This window comes from Mustela nivalis (genome assembly GCF_964662115.1).
Source record: "Mustela nivalis genome assembly, contig: HAP1_SCAFFOLD_827, whole genome shotgun sequence".
Taxonomy (NCBI): Eukaryota; Metazoa; Chordata; class Mammalia; order Carnivora; family Mustelidae; genus Mustela; species Mustela nivalis.
Window position 1 is genome coordinate 126,855 of NW_028135837.1, and position 15,855 is coordinate 142,709.

Consider the following 15,855-nt stretch of genomic DNA (forward strand, 5'->3'; position numbering starts at 1 on the left):
CCATGTATTTGCAACTTATTGCAATAAAGCCTTTATCAATAGACTTCCCTGTGCACGCGGTGGTCAAATTGCTGGTGAAAACCAGCCAGATCTATTACAAGCTTTCTCATGGCTTCTAGGTAACCCAAGTGAGCCTTTATTGATACTGGGAAGGGATAAAGCAGGGAAGGGATAAACAGTGCTATAAGATTTGGCTAGACAAAAGTAATGACTCTCATTACAAAGTGAGTATTTTTTTTTCAAGCTTTAGTTCAGTTTATTTTTCTTGTATAAAACTATGTAGTAGCCACAGCTGGAGCCTGGGTCCTCTGAACAGAGACTCTGGTGTGGGTCTTCACAAGATGGTCCGTGAACTCCTGATAGGGAGACTTGGTGAACACAGTCTCCTTCCAGAGATCAGGGGTGAGATAGCTGTAGGTCTTGGAGATGGCATCGAAAGTAGCCTTGGCAAAGTTCCCTAGGGTGGCAGTGCAGCCCCTGGCCGAGGTGTAGCAGTCGTCAATACCAGCCATCATCAGCAGTTTCTTGGGCACAGGGGCCGAGACAATGCCAGTGCCTCTGGGGGCGGGGATGAGACGCACCAGCACAGAGCCACAGCGGCCAGTCACCTTGCACGGGACAGTGTGGGGCTTGCCGATCTTGTTCCCCCAGTAGCCTCGCTGCACAGGGACAATGGAAAGCTTCGCCAGAATGATGGCTCCGCGGATGGCAGTGGCTACCTCCTTGGAACACTTGACATCCAAACCGACGTGTCCATTGTAATCTCCGATGGCGACAAATGCCTTGAACCTGGTCCGCTGGCCCGCACGCGTCTGCTTCTGCACAGGCATGATCTTCAAAACCTCGTCCTTGAGGGAGGCTCCCAGGAAGAAGTCGATGATCTCAGACTCCTTGATGGGCAGGGAGAAGAGATAGATCTCCTCCAGGGACTTGATCTTCATGTCTTTGACCAGGCGGCCCAGCTTGGTGACGGGGATCCACTCCTTGTTCGCGGCCTTGCCCCCGCGAGCTCCGCGGCCTCGGCCCCGGCCCCGACCACGGCCCCGGCCTGCCCCGGCCCCGGATGCCGCTGCCGAAGCCACCGCGGAAACCGCCACGGCCTCCCATTCCAGGGCCCCTGGGCCCTCCGGGCCCTCTCGCAGCACCGGCGTCATCCGCCATTTGGTGTTCTCTCGGAGAGGAAACAAAGTGAGTATTTTAAAGCAAAAGAGCCTGTTGGGAATATTGTTTTATAAAATAGTGGGTTTTTTTATTAACTTTTTAAAATTCAATTAGGTAACATATAGTGTACCAATAGTTTCAAATGTAGATTTCAGTTATTCATCCATAGCATATAATAGCTAATGCTCAGTACTTACTGTTATAGCTTCTTGAAAGCAGAATTTTAACCCACTGAGCCACCCAGGCGCCCTTGAAAGCAGAATTTTAGATCACATTTTCTGATTACTTCCATGTCGTACAACACTTTCCTGCTAGCAACCTTCAAAACATACTGTTTGTTAGAGGAATTTCTTTAATAATAAATAAATAGGAATTCATTTAAATTTATAAATATATAAAATAAATAGGAATTTATTTAAATTTATTTAAATATTACACACTGTTTCATTGTTCATAAATAAGGTGATGATATTATAGCCATTAGTTGGTAGCACTGATATATCACTATCTTTTTACTTCTCAGTGCATTCTCTTTACACAAATAGATATATATTTTAAAAAATGTGAATCTGTGGCAAACTTGTAAAAAACCCTATACAGTAAAGTTTATCATTTTAAGTAATCTCAATTATCTTCCTCAATTGTGATAGTATATCCTTCTATCTAGGCCAGATATTGTATGAGGGATTTGAAGAGACATACTTTTCTAAATTTCACTTTTCTCATCTGCAAAATGCTTATCATGATCCTACAAAAAAATACACTTATAATTTTTTGATGAAAATTTATTTATTTATTTTAAGATTTTATTTCTTTATCAGAGAGAGTGGGCGAGAGAGCAAGCACAGGCAGACAGAATGGCAGGCAGAGGCAGAGGGAGAAGCAGGCTCCGGCCGAGCAAGGAGCCAGATGCGGGACTCGATCCCAGGATGCTGGGATCATGACCTGAGCCAAAGGCAGCTGCTTAACCAACTGAGCCACCCAGGCGTCCCTTTTGATGAAAATTTAATCTGTATAAACAATATATTTGCTGTAATGCGTGGTTCATGGAAAACATCTTTTTTAATTATAAGCAGTATTAGAAATTAAGTAAATGTGTCTATAATATTTAAAGTTTTAACACATAATTCCACTGCTTTGCCTTATTTTCTCAAATCCCTTTACCACTTTCACTGACAGAGTCAAATGTACTTTTTCTACTAGTAGCCAGCTCTTTGTCTTTTGTCAGAAAGATGCCCTTGTGAATTATTTATAATAGAGATATTAGCAATAATAATAATAATAATAATAATAATAAATAGCAATGAAAATGTTAAAAAAAAAGTTTTCTTAACTAATTAGGGTTCTTAGACATCAATTAGAGGAACCACCTCGGGCAAGCAAATTAATCTGCAAGACATTCCCAGAATTAACAAGTCAGTCAGATACAGGGTTGTCTGTAGACTGAAAAGAACTAGGTTTGGAAAATAGGTAAGGACAGTGAAAAAAGTGATCAAATTTTTGGGCAAAATAAACTCTTAGGTGTCCTTTCAATGGAGTCCTGTTCATTATGTAGCAGAAACTCTGGAGATTATCTCAATCCATTGGAGTCACCCCATTTATTAGCTTGCTATTGACAAAGTTATTTACAAACTGTAGAGCAAGAGGTTATAATGGAGAAAACTGATGGTAATGCACAGGATTCTTGTTAACAATAATGCAAGTTAGTGATTTTTCATTAGAAAACATAAATTCTATAACCCAAATTATGGGCCCAGAGCACTTCTGCTGCACAACTCTGCTTATATCCCAAATAACCATGTGAACTAGTTTTAATATCTGCTTCTCTTATTAATTTTTGAATAAAAATTCTTGACACAAGTATTTTATAATTGTGTGATAATCATGAATTTAATTTTTGGAGAACAAAACACACTTTAGCATAACTAGGTTTGTTCACAGAACCAGCCTTGGTAACACACTTCTATATGTTAGAAATGATGTAATAAATGTAGAATATTGGGCACTTGTTTGGTATTCTTTGCCATGTTTTGCACTATCTAAAAAGAGATCAGTGAACTTGGACTGGAGTTAGTAGACATGGAAGAAAATAAAATATTACAGAGAAGAATACTCTGTGGTCCACAACCTAAACGGCCTGGGATTCCCATCATTTGGATCCCTGTAGCTTTACAGAAGTCAATTAAATTTTTGTATCTCTGATTAAAGTTGTTTCCCCAGTACTTTTTCAAACATCTCTTGTAAAGTATTGTTTCCCAGAAAAAAAGGGATTTTGCACATGTATCTGCCTTTGTCTCTGGTCATGATCTCAGTCAGTATCCTGGGATCGAGCCCCATATCGGGCTTCCTGCTCATTAGGGAGTATACTTCTCAGTCTCTCTCTGCAGCTACATCCCCCTGCCCCACTCATGCTCTCTCTCTCTCAAATAAATAAATACAATCTTTAATTTTTTAATTAAAAATAAGATAAATAAATTAAAATAAAAAGTCTGGGCTTACTGCCCCATTTAGCTCCTTTTGTTTTTTTGAGTTGTATTTAAAGCAGCATGAGAGAACATGAGGCTCTCAAACTTAAAAAAAAAAGGAAAAAATTGAGTTTTGTTAGGATTTAAGATCTTGTCTGCTAGACAAAAACGTTGGCTTTGTTAACATGTGAAAATTATCAAAAGGGAATAAGATAGAATTCTAATAATTTTTGTAGAAATTAAAAATTTTCTCCAACCCAATTACATACAGACCCATTAAGTAAATTCATTCCAATGTCCCAAACCAACCTTTTCTAATAGTAATGCATCTGTGTAAACAGGGTCAACCCAAGGAATAAATAAATATTATTATTTTTTTCCTGTCTCTTCCACAGTCTCATCTGGGTATATTGGTAGCAAGCCAATTATCTATCTTATAAGACATGATATCATAAGGAAGGGTATTCTGTCCATTTGGAACAACTGAAAATCATTGTAATTTTATCTTGGTGCAGTAACTTGAGATGGCACAGTGTGGTTTATGAATATATTTTATTTTTTTTTTACTGGGAAGAAGAGATTATAGAGATATTGGTTATCCAAGAGAGACTGACAGGTGTTGATAGTTGCCAGGTCAATATCCATCTACTTTTTCCTTTAGTATCAGAAAGCACTGAGGGATTGACAACAAGGAAACTTAAAACAACATCAAATATTTTATTGTCTCTTTTCTAGTTACATTGTAACCATATGACAAAGTATCAGTCGTACAAGATATCATTCTCTTTTACCTCTATCTTTCTGCCAGAAATGTGGGCTTAATAGTGAGAACTCCAACAGCAATTTTTGCAACTGTGAATAAAAAGCCATGAAAACCTCTAAGATAGTTCACTTGACTTTCTTAAGACTCTGAACCAACACCAGAAAACACTCTCTGTAGTCTTCTTGTTAAATGAAAAATATGGTTAAACCACTTTTGACAGTCTACTACCTACAGCAAACTGTAAATCTTAATTGAAATATGTCCTCTCAGCTGTGCTTAAGCAACTGAGTCCTGAGCTTTTCAGGTTTTCAGTCTGAAAGAGTACACCTCGGGTGCTCTGAAAGGGAAGAGAAACGACACCCTGTTCTCCATATAAATTAAAGAAGAGAAATCTGTGCATTTAAGTGGGCCATATAAAATTTATCAAGCAGTTATCTCCTAACTCCTTCCTATCCAAATTACCTGATATGCTCTCCCTACTCCTTTATTCCACGTTACTGCCTTTTCACAACATGTCTTCTGTTATTTCCTTCTTGCAAGCTAGTTTTGATTTCTGCATCTAAAAAAATCAACAATCATTGTGTATTTCAATTCCCATTTTCCTCAAATGCATTGATTCTTCTTATCTATTACTCTTTTCTCATACTCAGTGTCTTTGTCTTTATGGGGTTTGTACTTTGCTTTTCCCCATCCTTTACTGCCATTATATAATCAATCTAATAACTTCTTAGAGAAAGTTAAAAATTCCCGCATAGCCACACGTGAACACAAAGTCACTGATTTTTAGCAAACCTATAAGATAGTCAGACATCCATTCAATTTCTTTTTTTTTAAGATTTTATTTATTTATTTGACAGAGAGAGATGACAAGCAGGCAGAGAGGCAGGCAGAGAGAGAGGAGGAAGCAGTCTCCCTGCTGAGCAGAGAGCCTGATTTGGGGCTCGGTCCCAGGACCCTGGGATCATGACCTGAGCCGAAGGCAGTGGCTTAACCCACTGAGCCACCCAGGCGTCCCTTCATTCAATTTCTTAACTGAGTCCCAAATGCATCCTGACTTCTAACCTAAACCTAAGCTCTACTTCTTACACGTTGTTATATGACCAAATTCTTTCAGTTCAGTATTTTGTAACATTTAAATATTAATCAGTTGATGCTTTGTTTGTGTATTTCTATGAAAATAATTTGAATACTGTAGATTTATTGTTATATTTATAGGTTTATAATCAAAGTTTCATCAGTTGAAGTTTTTGGAAATTTCAGATATAATGATTAACCTAAAATGATACTGCCTCAAATCCCTCTGATATCAAGGCCCAACACCTGATTATAGCCAAACCTGTGGTGGATAGTTCCATGGGAAATTGCAGTTACTTAACACTGATAGCATCTCATGTTCTCTCTCTCATTTTAGAATGTCTCCAACACAACCTGAAAGTGTAGGAGAGTTAATGTCCTCTGAGGACAGCTCTCAGTGAAGTGGAAATAAGAACCATAGGTAAAATTGTCAGTTTTCAGGTCTTCATGAGGACAACTTAAAGAAGTTTCTCAGGACCTTTCAGTAAAAGCAAGCCTTCATTTTCTATCCACAACAATTATATCAACAATGTACCTCTTTGACAAAGTTGCTTCTTCACTGTATCACTTTCCCATTCTTTTCTACCTTGGATAATCTCCCAGATAAACTAACAGTACTCAAATCCTTTGTCCTACTCTTTGCTCTCAGGATAAATGGAGCCAAAAGACTTAGATTAATATCAAGTTCTGAATGGGATCTTAGAGCTATTTCTGTCCAGATTTTCATAAACATAGGGACCTTTGAATTATCAGGCTATAAATAAGTTCTAAATGGAGGGGGCAAAAGCAAAAAGTAGAAATTTTTATGTTTGATTTTTAATCATGATTAATTGACTTTATTGATTATTAAAAATACTAACATTATAAAAGTGTGGATCTTTGTAAAACAATGTCATATTGTAAGAAAGAAGTTGCATAATCCTTTTGAGAATATTAAACCAAGTGTTCAGGTGCCATCTAATTTCTTGTTTAATCCAGAACTTTGGTGTGCATCATCTTGAGGAATAGGATTTTGAAGTCCAGACAGACTAAGAGAAAACTGATCCAAATGTGTGTGTTTATATTTCTGCTTTTGTTGTAAAAATCAAAGTGTGATTGCTGGTTTAAAATGGTAAAACTAATAATGTTCATGGACTCGATTATAAATTTTCTAATTGTATGGGAAGAATCCAATAAACATAGAATTAATTGATTTGCAAATCCTCAAAGAGCTACAGGATCAGGTAGTGGTATGTTCTGATTCAACAGCATCATAATGCAGCATTTTATATGTGTGGCTAATGGATATTTTCATGAATGTTTGCTAGCTAGTCAGCCAATACAGAGAAATATTAGGTAGCGTAATTACTCACAGTTGTGTTTAATAAAATGAGAGAAAATTATCAAATGACACTAATAATAATAATCCTATAGCAGGCTAAATATTCAATGATAATTACAAGTATTAATCTAGCTTTCTTCCCTGATTATGACTCTGCTCTCCTTTATCATAATGGGAGTAGCAGATTGTCTGCAGTGAATTGTGAAAACGCAGCAGTGACTTTGGCAGTGAAGGCCTCCCATCAATTTTGATAGGTTAAAATGATTCTGGTTGGTCTTGAGCAAATGTGTCAATTTTTTTTTTCTGTGTGTGTCATAAAAGAAAGAAGCAATAGTAAATTCTTGCTGTTATTCCATGGAGCCAATAAAATCATACTGCCAACAAGAGGCTGTTGACACCATAGGTGTAGTTAACTGTCTTGAAATACTACGCCTGGAAATAAAATCCTAATATTTCACATAACCTCTTTTTTTAAAAGAAACAAAACAAAACAACTATACTGCTTACATTTAGGGCCCTGCTGTTGTGTAACTATTTTTGAACATGTCTTCTGTAAGTGTATATATATATATATATATATATACATATTTTTCTGTGCAATAAATTCATTTAGAGATAAATTTGGATTGCAAATTATTTTGGGGGAGGCGTGGTATTTGTGGCTAGTCTTACAAGTAAAAAGGACTAAAAGAAAGAAGAAAAACATTTTTTATTACAGCATATTTACATCTGTCCAAAGTACTTATCTACTATAATACTGACTAATGTATAATACTGTACACAAAGAAAGAAGCTAAATGAGTTATAATTCAGTCAGTGTATAGCTGGCCATTTTAAAACTTACCACTGAATCTTTCTGGTATGCAATGTGATATCTGGCAATCTGGTCCAGTTCATTACATCAGGTCATTTGTATGTTCTTATTACCATTTTGATAGCATAGCACATTTTATAACCCAGACATTTTACAATGGAACTATGATGCATGTATTTTCAAAAGTATAGACATACATGAAGCTATGAGGTCAAAAAAGATGAATGTCCGTAGTACCATATAGACTCAACAAATAAAAGTGTCCAAGGGTCTGAGTGTGACTTATGAATATTGTATAAGATTAGGCCAACATGTGGTTTTGATATAAATAATCTGTTCTTAAATTAGAATTACAATCGTTGAGTACAGTGTTGAAAATGGCAGATAGATTTTAGCTATCTTTGCTCACTAGGGAAAATGGAAAAATGTTTAGTTTGGTCAGATTTTCACTTAACTTCTGAAAAATCTTACGTTTGAGAGAACCCTTCTGAAATAAGAATCCTTAAAGACATAACCCCTTTGGCACAAGTTTTCAAGAAACTTGTTTGATGTTGTAGACAATTCTATGGCACACGTACTGTTCTAGATGTTTCATGCCAATAATATGTAAGCCATACCAAGGCTACATATACATATAGAGATGTTCCTCAGCTTACAAGGGGGCTATGTACAGAGAAACACATAAAAAATTGAAAATGCATTTAATACCCCAAAACTATCAAATATCATAGCTTACCTTAAGCTTATTTAAACATACTCAGAACACTTACATTTGCCTGCATTTGGGCAAAATCATCTTAAGCAAAGCCTATTTTATAACAAAGTATCAAATATCACATGCAATTTATTAAATATTACAATAAAAAAAGAAGAATATATATATTCTATATATATATTCTATATATAGAATGCTTGTAAGAATATCAGGTGTTCACCCCTGTAATCTTCTAGCTGACTGGAAGCTGTGGCTCACTGCCGCTGCCCAGCATCACAAGATGGCACCATATAGAACAAGAGTTTCAGGTGGTAGGTGTTGTAAGTTTTACCCAAACTGACATTGGTTTTTGTCATCATATATGTCAAGTAGTTTTCTCAGGTTTATTTTTAGAATATCCTTGTATAATGAATATTTACACTGATATCTAGTATAAAAATCTTGCAATTTAACAGTAGAAACATTAAGATATTGAAAATCAATCTATTTCTTTAATTCATTGAAGACATTTTTGGCTTGTTTCCAGTACTTTCTTACTGGTTAAAAAATGAATTTGAAGTAGTCTGGATTTCATTATTATATGGCACTTTCCCTTTGATGAATACAAAGACGATATTCTATATTAGCTATCTGAGAAGAATTTATTTTTTTAATTTTATTTATTTGTAAGAGAGAGAGTGAGAGAGAGCACAAGCAGGGGGAGCAGCAGGATGAGGGAGAAGCAAACTCCCGGCTAAGCAGGGAATCTGTTGCAGAACTGAGTCCCAGGACCCTAAGATCATGACCCGAGCTAAAGGCTCAGGCGTTTAACTGACTGAGCCACCCAGGTGTCCCAATCTGAGAAGAGTTCTGTATGCTATTCCTATTAATATGCAGTTTAAAGTCTAGGTAATTAACTTAATATTTTAGTGGCTATTGCATAGATAGCACTATGTTCCAGGCAGAGAGTAAGAAAGAAATATTAAATCAACCATATTCTATGCATTCTAAATGAAAATAATTAATCGATCATAAAAATCCTTCTATTTATGGAATATCAACTTATAAGCTTTCCTCCATATGAACAATGCCAAATACCAGAATAAAGGGTCATCTAATACAAATAAAGGATAGAATTAAAGAATTCTGGTAAGCCATTTAATTTTGAAAAATGGTGTTCTATTGTTGCTGAGTTGTGGTTTTCAGTTACATAATATCTGATAAGTGTAGAAGTAACATGAGTGTTACGTGAGATGAGAAATGGTATATAATTAAGATATTTTTAAAAGTACAGATAAATACAAATTTGTAAACATAGCATTATGGAGGAGTAAAAATAAATGATAGCTACACACTCTAAAGTGAATAAAACTTGGAAAGCTAATAGAGAAGTAAAACAAGGACAGTGCAAAAAGTATGGTACATTTTTATGAAGTTCAAACAAATTCTGTGAAACCATAGATGGACTTAAAGATACTATTATGTATCAAATATTGTAAAAATTAAGCAAGGAAATAGCAAACATAAAACAACCAAAGCATACAAACTTGGGTAGATACAAGAGGTGTGATCATGTTCTACTTCATAAAGAGATGAGTTAATAGATAAATACAAGTAACTAGACTTTTTAGAAGTTCATAAAACGTTGCCTGTTATTTCTTAGTAATATAAAATATATGGTTTTCTAACAAAAACGTTTATCTTAAAATATTTAAAAATAAATTTTAGGCTACTCCTAAGGTTATATTTACTTTTCCACTGTAGGAAAAGCTGGTTGTTGTAGTTGTAGTTGTTTGTTTGTTTTAGTCTCCTCCTAGTTTTTATTATTATAATGTGGAATGAGGAATGTTAGATTGAAAAGTGAATTATTTTATAGACAAAAATCATTACTTGATTCACCTCCTGGTACAGCAGATGGAACTCCTGAAAATATGCCCTTTTGCCTTATGGAAGAGTAACAGTTATGCTTACTTCTGAAACATACTTGGTGGTGGCCCTAAATAGTGACACCATAGTAAACATTTTGAATATTTGCAATTAATTTTTATAGTCATAGGGCTCCAAAAGGCACTGCAGGTATCTTAGCAGGTATTTCAATAAGGCTAAAAGTTGCCTGACTGTTTAAAAATATTAGCAAGGCACAAAACATGGCAGAAGTATTGTCCTCAGATATTATTTTTTTCCATATGCTCCTGATTCCAGACATGACAAGTTATTTTTCAAATATTTATTATAAAAGTTTTTATTTATTTATTTGACAGAGATCACAATAAGGCAGAGTCAGGCAGAGAGAGAGAGGAGGAAGCAGGCTCCCTGCTGAGCTGAGAGCCCGATGTGGGCCTCGATCCAAGGATCCTGGAATCATGACCTGAGCCGAAGGCAGATGCTTTAACCTACTGAGCCACCCAGGCTCCCCCATGACAAGTTATTTTGATAGATGTATATACAGTGTATTTTCCAGTTATAAGAAAAATGGTTCTGCTATTTTTAACCTTTTTAAAAATTAAATAATTTTTTTCATTGAAATTTTATTTTTTAATGTTTTACTTTTCTTTTCTTTTTTTTAAAGATTTTATTTATTTATTTGAGAGACAGAGATCACAAGTAGGCAGAGAGGCAGGCAGTGAGAGAGAGAGAGAGAGGGGGAAGCAGGCTCCCTGCGGAGCAGAGAGCCCGATGCGGGGCTCAATCCAAGGACCCTGAGATCATGACCCGAGCTGAAGGCAGCAACCCAACCCACTGCGCCACCCAGGCGCCCCAATGTTTTACTTTTCAATATACTACTTAGAATATAAAACCTATTCCATTTTGTAAGATGTTTACCATTTAAAAAATGGTAATTTTCTCATTGTGTCTTCCCCTCACATTGCTTTATTTTGAATAAAAAATTTCACAATAAACATAACTGATGCTTTCCTTCTGATGGTCCCTCTGTTGGTCATATTGTATATGAGCCATGACAATTAGTTTTACAAAATTTATTGATGTTTGTTGATATGTTTTATCATAACTAATTTTCCCTCCCTTATCTAGATTCCCCAGCTTTCAGACAGGTGGACACTTCAATAAACCATACCCAAGGGATGTATCAAGTACTTCTTAGACATTCTCTCAGATCCTTGAGGTCTCATTTTGCCTAGGGATTTGCAATAGGTTCTGCCAGAGGCACCACTGTGACAACTGATGTCCATGGTCTATCTCCTGCTAAGCTCAAGAGGTCACTGGTTTCCAAGTTTATCTATAAAATTAATGCATTCCAGCAAGTTCTTTTTTTTAATATTAACAAACTTATTTTAAAGTTTATATGGAGAGGCAAAGACTCACAATAGTCAACATAGTGTTGAAGGAGAACAAAGACTGAGGACTGACTTCAAAGTTTACTAAAGCGATTGGGCGCCTGGGTGGCTCAGTTGGTTAAGCCTCTGCCTTCCGGCTCAGGTCATGATCCCAGGGGCCAGGGATCGAGTCCGGCATTGGGTTCTCTGCTCAGCAGGGAGCCTGCTTCTCCTCATCTCTCTCTCTGGCTGTCTCTCTGCCCATTTGTGATCTCTCTCTCTGTCAAATAAATAAATAAAATCTTAAAAAAAAGTTTACCATAACGATAATTGTAAGCATGATATTGTAATACCACAGAGAGACTAGATTAAAGCAACAGAATATATATTATCAATTATATTTTATATTTAATAGAAAAGCAAAAGCAATACAAGAAAGCAAAATACAATCTTTTAAACAAATGGTTCTGTAGCAATGGTGAAGCTAAATCTAAAAATATAAAATAAAATAAATCCAGGCAGATATCCTACACTCTTCACAAAAATTAACTCAGATTGGATTATAAACCTAAACATGAAACATGTAGAAGGTAATATAGAAGAAAATTTAAATGACCTTGGTTTTCGCAATAACTTTAGCTACAAAAGCACAAGCACTGAATTTAAAAATGTCTACTCTGTGAAACACAATGCCAAGAGAATGAAAAGGCAAAGCACAGACTATGAGAAAAAATTTGCAAAATACACATCTGGCAAAGGACTGTTAATCAAAAATACACAAAGACCCCTAAAAACTCAACAATGGGGGAAAAACCGGATTAAAAATGAGCCAAAGGCCTTAGCAGATACCTCACCAAAGAAAATATTACAGATGGCAAATAAGCATATAAAAAGATGCTTCACATCATATGTCATCAGGAAAATGCAAATTAAAACAAAAAAGAGACACCAGTACATACCCAGAATCCAGAGCACTGACAACAGAACACGAAATGTTGGTGAGGATGTGGAGCAACAGGAATGTTCTTCCATGTGTATTGAGAATAAAGAATGGAAAACAACTTGGCAGTTTCTTACAAAACTAAACATATTCTTGCCAGATGATTCAGCAGTAGCAGCTCTTGGTATTTATCCAAAGAAGATGAAATCTATACCCACAAAGATGTCTATAGTAGTTTTATTCATAACTGACAAAAGCTTGGAAGCAACCAAGATATCCTTCCATAAGTGAAAGGTCAAAGAAAGTGTAGTACATGCAAACAATGGAATATTATTTAATGCTAGAGAAATGAATTACCAAGCTATGAAAAGATATGGATATAAATATTTAATAAATATTTGATTTTAGGCTTCTACAAGTCTATCAATGTTATTAGTATATTTTAACAGTGAATGCTCAGCATTCATGAATTTACCTAATAAAACATTTTGGGTTCAATATTTTAAATACTTCAACCTCTATGATTATATTCCTAATAATTTTGAATTGGGGTAAATAAACCTTAATTTTTTGTAACTTGTTTCTTATTGCAAGAGAGCTCAATGAAATTTTAGAAAATAAAAATTTACAAAAAAAAAGTTTAGTTTATTATTGCCAAATAATTTAAAACTTTATCTTATATTCAAATACATATATTTTTCTAAATTGATTTATATGCTACTAAAACCAAAAACTTTTAGTTATACTAGATTTCATATCCTGCAATCAATGCCAGAAATCCATCTGGCAATGATTTGTCTTAAATAGAGTTAAGATGGGTGTTATTACAATGCAAGATGGAAACAAAGATAGTATAACAATAGGTGATACATAACTTTTCCGTTTTGATCAAGTTACTAATCTACAAAAGGCTTTTATCAGTGACAGACTTGGGACTTTAACAAAACTTTTAAACTAGCATGTGCGACTCATTCCTAGAAAACAACACAATCAATAACACTTTATTTAGATTAAATCATGACTATTTCTCCATTTGAATAAAAAAGGTAGCAACCCCAATAAGTTTATTGAACATGAAAAGTTGAAATGCTATAATGCTCCTAAGGAATTAAATGATCCAGTCAAGAATTACAAAAAAAGGATATAAATTACCAAAGTGTTTGTATAATTGTAATGTACAACTGCCCATTATCGTTCCATAGTGTAGGCTTGTACAAGAACTCTATAAAAGAACTCCACTTCTAAACTGTGGAAAATATGTTCCCTTTTCCCCTATATACAACTATTAAGCCATTCATTTAGCTTTTAAAATATCCACTTAATACAGGCTTTTTACACATTTGAACAGGCAGCAGGGCTCTATTCTTATCGCTTACATCTGAAGGATAGACTTCTAGCGTAAGAGGTAAAGCCCATAAAGGAGCCCAATAATAACAACAAAATACAGTTTAGTGAGCCCTTACAATCTGCCAGCTACCTTTCTGAGAATACTTCAATTAATAAAACATATAAAATACCTGACCACAAAGAGCTCACATTCTTTTGAAATATAATAGTGAAATAAACCAATAATAGAGGGGCACCTGGGTGGCTCAGTCCATTGAGTGACTGCCTTTGGCTTGGGTCATGATCTCAGGGTCCTGGGATGTAACTCCCCAGCAGGCTTTCTAGGCAGTGGGGTGTTTTCTTCTTCCTCTGCGCACCCTCCCAATTCTCTCTCTCTCTGTCTCAAATAAGAAAATAAACCAGTAATAGAATAATGATTGATGGTTGATGGTGATAAGTGATACAAAGAAATACAAGAAAGGTAAAAGCCATTGGGGAATGCTGGGATGAAAGTTAATTTTATTTTGTTTTGGGTGGTTATATCTCATTTATGAGATGTTATTTGCACAAAGACCCAGGAAGTGAAGGAGAGTGTTATACAAATATTAAAGGAAAAGATTGCTCTAGGCAGAGCAAGTAAGTATATAGACTTTGTGTGAACAGCTTGTCTGTTACTTTTGAGGAAAAGCAAGGAGGCCAATGAGGAGTTCATAGTGGTGGAGAGAGGAAGAACGTATTGATGTATGACCTTCTAGTACATTGAAACGCCTTCAGTTTTTATTTAATATGAAAGGGGAAGATACCAAAAGTCTTTCAACAGCAGAATAAAATCATATGACTTGATTTTTAGGTTAAATTGCTGTACCAAAATAAATTTGCATGGAGAAAGGAGTGCAGTATGTGTGGAAGTGGGGTTATCAATCAAGTCAATAATTCAGGAACATATGATGGTGTTTTTAGCATGCTGGGTGGTAATAGAAGTGGTGAGGTATGGTTTTCATTGTGTATATATTTTGATGGTGAATATTCTGGTGAACAGGATGGGGTATGTGCAGGACAGACATCAACATTTATTTTACCTGCACAAACAGAAGGGTGGAGTCTTCATTCCCTGATATGGAGAGAACTCTGAGTTCAAATGTTCTTTCTCATTAAATGGCATAGTGATGATGAGGATTTAGTCAGACAGTGAAAGAGAGCAGTAAGCATAGTGTTAAGCGGTAAGACATTATAATACATTGGAACATCAAAAAACGTTGTGTTGGATCATCTGTTTATGTGAGTAAATAAATAAATAAAGCTTCCTGGGGTTCTGATAGAGGTAAAGAAGACTGTATATGATCCAAAGGGGCACGTGCACCAAATGTTTATAGCATTAATATCCACAATAGCCAAACTATGGAAAGAACCTAGATGTCCATCAACAAATGAAATATATATATATATATACACACACACAATGGAATACTATTCAGCCATCAAAAGAAATGAAATCTTGCCATTTGCGTTGACATGGATGGAACTGGAGGGTATTATGCTTAGCAAAATAAGTCAACCAGAGAAAGTCACTATCATATGATCTCCCTGATATGAGGAAATGGAGGTGCAATGTGGGGGGTTTGGGGAACAGGAAAAGAGTAAATGAAACAAGATGGGATCGGGAGGGAGACAAACCATAAGAGACTCTTAATCTCACAAAACAAACTGAGAGTTGCCGGGGGGGGGGTGGGGAGGTTAGGGAGAGGGTGGTGGGGTTATGAACATTGGGGAGGGTATGTGCTGTGGTGAGTGCTGTGAAGTGTGTAAACCTGGCGATTCACAGACCTGTACCCCTGGGGCTAATAATACATTATATGTTAATTAAGAAGAAAGAAGAAGAAGAAGAAGAAGAAGAAGAAGAAGAAGAAGAAGAAGAAGAAGAAGACTACTATAAATCAAATGCTATGGTTTTCAGCATAGAGTGTGTAATCAGGCATATTTTATTAAAGTAACCAAGTAAAATGAGGTCGAAAATTGGAATAA

General features: G+C 35.7%; 1 pseudogene across 1 annotated transcript; it reads right to left on the reverse strand.

The window, feature by feature from the left end:
- Positions 1-231: 231 nt before the first annotated feature.
- Positions 232-1,161, reverse strand: LOC309857530 (small ribosomal subunit protein uS5 pseudogene; annotated as a pseudogene). Its single transcript has one exon. The product of its transcript is annotated as a small ribosomal subunit protein uS5 pseudogene (transcript).
- Positions 1,162-15,855: the final 14,694 nt, after the last annotated feature.